Source organism: Pistacia vera, unplaced genomic scaffold (assembly GCF_008641045.1).
Source record: "Pistacia vera cultivar Batoury unplaced genomic scaffold, PisVer_v2 Contig860, whole genome shotgun sequence".
NCBI classification, from domain to species: domain Eukaryota; kingdom Viridiplantae; phylum Streptophyta; class Magnoliopsida; order Sapindales; family Anacardiaceae; genus Pistacia; species Pistacia vera.
This window is the reverse complement of record NW_022196735.1, coordinates 45,228-53,457: the sequence shown is the minus strand read 5'-3', so window position 1 is coordinate 53,457 and position 8,230 is coordinate 45,228. Positions and strand designations below refer to the sequence as shown.

Here is an 8,230-nt window from a genome sequence, read left to right as displayed (position 1 = left end):
GTTGAAGTCTTATAGTATGTTGTTTAAAGTTGTAGAGAAAAGACCATCTATCAAAGGAAAGGAAAAGTGTTAGTGAAATCTCTCCATTACAAGGTAAGTAAATCCAACCCAAGTTGAGATTTGAGAAATTATTTTGAGTAGAAATTGAGTAGAGATTTATGTATGTATAAGTATGTTATGTTATTGAGATGATTTGAGATAAATATTTGCTTTGTGGTTGTTGAATACACTTCAATTATGAGAATTGTTGTTGAGTGATGAGAATGTAGTTTGAGATGAAATTGAAAGAATTGGAGAAGTATTGTGGAGTGTTTATGCCATGGGGTTATGGTGATGATACAATAGAGTTTTTCTCTCATTTTGGATGGTTAAGGAAACAAATTGAATGATAATTAAATTAGGGTTTGTTTAGGCACAATTGATGTTTGATGAAATGCCTAAGTGAGAACATGTTACCATGGTTGCCCTGTCACAGCTATGACATTCTGAGTGATTTTTGGCATCTTACATATTTAACTGGGTTGAGACCAAAACATAAACGTTGTAGCCCTATATCTAAGCTTTAAAACGAGACCAAAACCGTAGCAATCCGATGTGTATAACTCAAGTTATGCCTTCTTGAGTGTGACCTGTGCATAATGACTATCTTGATGCAACGTTGCATAAGTGCATTAAATAAGAAATTTTAAGCATGAACCATCCTTATACATTAATTGTGCATTGAGAAGTAGCTTGAAAAAGAGTAGAGAACTTTGTGAATGAACTACTCTAAGAGTGGAGAGAATGAGAAAAACACAAAGAGGGGGTTGGTGCTTTATGAACTCCACTCGGTCGTGCATCCCGTAAAATGAGGTCATGACATTCAAGTGAGAAAGAATGAGAAAAACATGAGAAAGAATAAAGAGACAATGAGTAAAGTCACAAAGAGTGGGTTGGCGCTTGTGAACTCCACCCGACCGTGTCTCCGGTAAGATAAGGTTGTGACTTACAATAGAAAATTAATAAAAGAAAGTTGTGTGAAAGAGAAACAGAAAGAGAAAATAAATGAGACGAGAAGTGCATAAGGAAAGAATTAAGAGAAAGAGTTACGGGGACAGACGAGTAGAGGATTTACTTACTGAGCATTACTTTTGTGCTCACCCCGTTGTTTTTCTTTGGATTTACTTACTGAGCATTACTTTTGTGCTCACCCCGTTGTTTTTCTTTGTGTTTACAGGATCTAGGTAAGGACGCGATCGGATTGGTGTCGGTAAGCGAGGAGCAATAGCTACACTATCCACTGTTTTTGATAACTTTTGTTAAAATGATATCTTATTTGGTAATAAGAATGTTTATATATAATAAAAGAAAATTTTGGGCCCATCTACTTTTGTTGATATAAATGTATTTTATTTTATGCATTTCTATGAGTATCCTAGTATAAAGGAGTTATTATATATGCCCAACAATCACTACCATCTCTCCCAATAATATCTCATTAGCAATGAAACTCTCTCCACTGGGCATCTCAATTCTAATAGCATGTTCCACTTTATTAGGCTCTAACCCTAATCTTTTAACCATACCACAAGAAACAAGGGAATGGGTAGCCCTAGAATCAAAAAACACATACAATGAGTTAGAGTGGAACTACAACTGACTAGTAACTACTGATGGGTTGGCTTCGACTTGCTTTTAGGCTACTGTATACACCTTGGCAGTTGAACTATAGCTTGTAAAGGATTCTCCTGAGTAACTTTACAATCTCTTACCATGTGCCCCAGCTGTTTACACTTGAAGCATATATTGGACCCTTTCAAACATTCCCCCTTATATTGCCTCCCACATTTTTGGCAATATGGGAGACTGTTCATTCTCCATTGTTGCTATGGGATCTTCCTATTTTTGCCACCTTTTTTTGAACCCTCTGAGGCTTGAGTGGAACTCCCCACATCTGCTTTTTGGGTCGCGATCTGGCCAGAATTGGAACTGCCAATCACTTTAGAGCTCTCCATCTTTCTTTCTTTGTTAACATAAATTTCAGGTCTCAAAGCTCTTTCTAGGGCATCACTATAAGTCATAGGAGGCTATCCACCTGCCATCATAATTTGGGCAATTTTGGGGTGCAATCCATTCACAAATCTCTCTAATCGACACTGTTGTGTACTGACCATGGTGGGAGCAAATCGAGCTAGGGAATTAAAGATGGTGGCATGCTCTCTAATTGTCATATTCTCTTGTTTCAGTTTAGTGAATTCTTCGGTCTTTATGGATATCATATCAGTTGACCGATATTCTGCCTCGAACAACCTTTTAAACTCACTCCAGGAAAGAGCACTCACCATATAAGTATGTTCCATTAATTGCCACCATACCCTGGCATCACCTTTTAGCAGGTAGGAAGCATAACGGACCTTTTCTATGTCACTCATAGGAAATAGGGCCATCGCCCGCTCTACAATCTCTAACCACTCCTCTACTACAGTTGGGTCATTGGTACCACTAAACTTTGAGGATTCGTGCTTCTGGGAGAGATTATAAATTGGTAGTACATAACTCAAAGGAATAGTACTTATTGTCATAGCTGGTCTGACTGTTGGAGCCGTGAGGGAAACTTGAGGTTGAGGTTGAGCTAACGAAGTAGAAGAACTCACATGTCCTTGGTTAGCCATATCTTCTAGAATAAATCTTCTGAAGGCCCCATTTATGGCTGTTTGAATCATTCTAGAAACCGCAACTTCATCTAACACTAGAGCATTATGGGTAGCGGCAACTAATCCCCCCGTAGGGGGCGCGTTAGTTGTTGGTACTAATGGTTCACTTGGGCACGGTTCATTGGGATTCTCTACACCCTTTCTGCCTATCCTGTGTGATCGTCTTGTAGCCATACCCTTAGCTCACACAATTTCAAACAATATTAGCTCCTCTTATTTACTAAAGCAGGGAAAGAAATACTTATAGCAATCAACAGGCAAGAGTATTTTGGGACGCATAAGGGATGGTACTTCATTTACTTAAAACACACTCTTCATAAATACTATAACATTTCAATCAAAACACCATCTAGAACACCCAAAATCATGCTCTGATACCAATTGTAAAACCCCTCCCTAGCCGGGTATTTCCTAAGTATCCCTTGGCCATTGAGAACCTAGAAAATGCATGCCTACGGAAGAAGTTTATTTTGAAACCCTATTTAAAGAATAAACCTGTAGTTTAAAAACATATATTTTTTTTTAATTTCTAAACTATAGTAAGTTCATTGTACAAGTCAAATAATATAGTTTCCTTTCTTGGAGTAAATTATGAAATCCATAGTAATAATTACTAGAACATACACACTTTTACAAACTATACTAGCAATTTGATATCCTTTATTAACACAAACATATTTACTCCATTATAGAACATGGACCTATTTACTACATTATGAAAAATGAACATAATTACTACACTAAATCCTAGCAAAATCATTCAATAGTCATCATTAAAACATCCCTTCATGCTCATGGCGTCCCTTGGAATCCTCTCCCAGCATCATGCCTTAATCCTTACCTACAAAACATATAAACATTGTGGGGTGAGCGTGTTAGTGTATGTTAGAGTATGCCCTAGAAACCATTCGTGTTGTCGGTTTCAGAGCATTTTGTCTTGTATCAATATATCATAAGTAATAGAAGACAGAGTTCTTCAATTCATATATACAAATTGCTTCCTTTATTTAGTCATGCATTTAAAAAAAAGTATGTATATGAATTGTCCAGATGATTCATTTAATCGGTAAATGAATTTATGAAAAGGTTCCCTACGGAAGCAATATAATTTGGGCAACTATATTGCATAGTAGGCATATTGGATGCTTTCAAAAGATATCATGAGTTGATATAAGTATGGATGATGATGATAGTCATGTCACTAGGGCGTTAGTATGGATTAGTGGTTGGTGAACTGCGTTTCGAACATGACCGAATAATGACAAATCACTTGGAAAGGCATGTAGTCAATGATTTATCGTTTGGTTATATCAGTGCACGATGTAGTCCTTTGACCTGAGACATTGTGGTAGGATCTGATACGGATGCGTATGGTTCATACGGTATATAAGTATGAGACTATTCATGTTTCGTATGATAAAGCCTATTTGGTCATGCGTTGTTCATATGAGGAAATGAACGATGGCAAAAAAGGGATCCATTGACTCGGAAATATAGGATCAGGAGTACCCCTAACTCCATCCAAATTCGAGTTCCTAGATGAACGTCAATAAATGTCAGAAATTAGAATCTCTGGCCAGAGTCTATTATTAGTCATACGAAAGCAAGTTCGTGATGACAAGTTCTAGACATATTGATTGACTATTTGGTGGAAGATCAAGTTTAGGATTTTGACGTTTCATGAATCCATACTCGATTAGAATATATCAATGGAGGGACTTTACCTGCATGGTACATATGACTTGAAAAGGGTTCGATGAAGTATTTCTTCATCATGGTTTAGGGACTATGGCACATTGCTAGATGTTTAACATAGTCCTTGGGCCTTTGATAATCCGAGGATTATACTAGTTTATTTAAGCTTTTAGGCCGGATTTTATATACTTCTTAGTTTATTTTTGCCTGAATTGATACTTAATTCCTTACATTTCGTGTTTCATGTTAAAATGGAAGTTTTGAGTGAATAAAGGCAGATTTGGAGTTTTTAGACTTAGAAGCACGCAGAGGGCAATTCTGGAATTTCATAATTCTTCAGGAAACTTCGCCGCGGCGAAATGGGCCAGTGACGCATCAGATTCAGCTCCTTTGTCGCTGAGGCGAGATTCCTTCTTCGCCGCGGCGAAGTCTGCGTACTCCATTTTTTGTAAAACACACAGTTTCGTGTTTAGGCTAAGTTGCAATATTTTGGGCGAGGTATAAAAGAAATACTTAGTCTTTTTGTTTAGGGAGTTCGTGGAGAGAGAGAGACAGAGAGTTTTTACATTATTTTAGATTCATTTTTTGAGTGATTTTTGGATTAACAAAGTTGGAAGATTTGAGGAAACTAGTGGATTCATCAATTTGGGGAGATTCTTTTCCTTTTCTTTTGTTTCCATTATGTTGAACCTGGAGTTTTTCATTTCGTTTAATTGTTTTATAGATTTAGCCATGAACTAACCTATTTTGGGTTAGGGTTTTGATGTAGTTCGGATTCTAATGGGTTAGAAAGTTGATGATTATTAATTTCATATGATTTTGCTTTAATTGTGTGATTATTCTGTATTTATTGTTTATATGTGATGAACATGATGAGATTGAGAGATAATTCGTGTTAAGCTTCTTGGGTAATCACCGTTGTCTTATTGGATGCTAGAGATAGATTCAAAAACCGATGAAATCAATCTAGGATTATTGTGCTTGATGAACTTAGATTTATTAACTTTCATTTAGTTGGGTGCGGAAGGTTAATAGGGAAGAGTAGGACAACATAGCCTGAGAAGGTATGTTGGACACTTTAGAGAGTTCGATTTACAATCAATGCATGAGAATATGAATTTAGTTTAATTCTTAAAGATTAACCCATAGAGTTCGAATGAAGTCAAAACCCTACCCGTTTGTTTGAATTGATTCTATCCCGTTTTAAATTTGCTTTCATAGTTTAAGTTTATTTTAGTAAAATTTTGTTTTAATTATAGTTTAATTTGCTCCCTTTAATCCAAAAGAATTCGATTTCTTCAACTTGAAAACAGTAGAAAACTTAGTGCTTAGCAACAATCCTCGTGGGAACGATACTCACTCATCATTATATTACTTGTGCAACTAGTATACTTACTTCTTATTGCATGTTGTAGGAGACACGCATCAAGTTTTTGGCACCGTTGCCGGGGATTGAGTTTTAAGTTTACATTGAGTTTTTCTATAGTGAGCTAGATTGAAGTTTTAATTTTTGTTTTAAATTTTCAGTTGGTTTCTGATCTCACTTTCTTTCGTTAATTATGTGTAGTTTATGCGAAGAGCGAGACGTCAGCCAGTGGTTCCTGTTGATCTTGAGATTGAGAGAACCGCTAGACGAGTTAACAGAGAGAGAAGAGAAAGAGAGGACATAGTGGTTGAAACAGAAGAAATAGTTGTTGAAATGGCAGAACCAGAAAACAGGACACTAAGGGAATTCTCAGTTCCCACGGTTAATGGCAGTGGGTCGAGTATTACTGGGCCTACGGTGTAAGCAAACAACTTTGAGATTAAGCCGGCAATCATTCAGATGATCTGGCAGTCGGTAAGGTTTAATGGTGATTTGAAGGAAGATCCGAATCAGCATATTGTGAGCTTCTTGGAAATTTGTGACACTTGAAGTAGAACGGAGTGTCAGATGATGCCATTAGGTTAAGGTTATTCCCATTCTCCTTGGGGGATAAAGCTAAGGGGTGGTTAATGGCACTACTAGTGGGGACTATCACAACTTGGAATGTTCTAGCACAGAAGTTCCTAACTAAGTTCTTTCCTCCAGCAAAATTAGCAAAACTGAGAAATGATATCACATCATTTCTACAAGATGAATCTGAGTCATTGTATAAGGCTTGGGAGAGGTACAAGGAATTGATGAGGAAATGTCCACACCATGGGTTGCCAGTTTGGCTTCAAGTCCAAACTTTCTACAATGGACTGATGGGTAATGTGCAAACCATGGTGGATGCAGCGTTAGGAGGAGCTTTACAGAATAAGACACCAAAGGAGGCTTATGAGTTGCTTGAGGTTTTGGCAAGCAACAACTATCAAAGACCAAATGAGAGAGCAATAACAAGAAAATCTACAAGTCTTCATGAAGTTGATGCCTTCACAGCCATTTCAGCCTAACTCACGGCACTTTAGAAACAGTTGGGAAGTATGCAGGTAAACTCTATTCAAGCACCTCAACTAACTTGTGATTTTTGTGCAGGAAACCATGTGAGCAGCGAGTGTCAAGTAAGGAACACATTTGCTTCATATCTTCATCATTGGAGCAAGTGAACTACTTGGTAGGAAATCAGAGGCAACCAAACAACCCATATTCCAACACGTACAATCCGGGGTGGAGAAATCATCCAAATCTGGCTTGGGGCAATCAGAACCAGCCAAATAATCAATGGAACCAAAGGACGTTGCCAAATAACCAACCAGGGGTGAATAATCAACCGGGAGATCCAAGAGTGACAAAGTTGGAAGACATGTTTGGGAAATTTATGCAGGAGACCACGGGATTTATGAATGAGGCAAGGATGAATTTCAGAAATCAAGGGGCGTCCATTCAAAATCTTGAGGTACAGATGGGCCAATTGGCCGAGAAGCTAAATGAGAGACCACAGGTTTCCTTACCAAGCAATATAGTGACTAACCCATGTGAGCAAGTAAATGCAATTTCGTTGAGAAGTGGGAGAGTTTTAGAAGAGGTGGAAAATTCAAGGAAAGAGGAAAATTCATCAAAGAAAAATGAAGAATCTGATGAAGAAGTTGATGAAGAAATCATCACTGAAGAGAAACCACCCAGCCCAAGGAAAGATGAGCAGAAGTGGGATGAGGGGAAAAAGAAAAGGAAGGAGAAATTGCCATTCCCCGAGATACCACCAGAGTTGGCGCATCACACACCACCCGTACCTTTTCCTCAAAGACTCAGAAAAGAAAATTAGGATAAGCAGTTTATTAAATTTCTTGATGTTTTTAAGAAATTGCATATTAACATTCCTTTTGCAGATGCATTGCAGTAGATGCCGAGCTACGCGAAGTTCCTTAAGGAAATCCTATCGAACAAAAGAAAGCTAGAAGGTGAGGAAACGGTGATGCTTACGGAGGAGTGCAACACCATTCTCCAAAAGAAGCTGCCCCCGAAACTCAAAGATCCAGGGAGTTTTACTATTTCTTGCACTATAGGAGATATCACCTTTGATCGAGTTTTATGTGACCTAGGTGCTAGCATTAACCTTATGCCTTTTTCTGTTTTCAGGAAACTAGGAATTGGTGAAGTAAAGCTGACAACCATATGCTTACAACTTGCAGATCGATCAATAAAGCATCAGAGGGGCATTGTGGAGGATGTGTTGATTAAGGTGGACAAGTTTATTTTTCCTGCGGATTTCTTTGTGTTGGATATGGAAGAAGACAAAGAGATTCCTCTTATCATGGGACGACCATTTCTAGCTATCGGAAGAGCTTTAATCGACATTCAAGAAGGGAAGTTAATCATGAGGATGCAAGATGAAGAAATAACATTTAATGTCCTTGAATCAATGAGAGCTCCACCTAAA

The 8,230-nt window shown here is 37.8% G+C and overlaps 1 non-coding gene across 1 annotated transcript; it reads right to left on the bottom strand.

The window, feature by feature from the left end:
* Nucleotides 1–6,470: 6,470 nt before the first annotated feature.
* LOC116118867 lies at nucleotides 6,471–6,577 on the bottom strand. The gene has a single exon (XR_004126232.1). It is a non-coding gene; the product is annotated as a small nucleolar RNA R71 (small nucleolar RNA).
* Nucleotides 6,578–8,230: the final 1,653 nt, after the last annotated feature.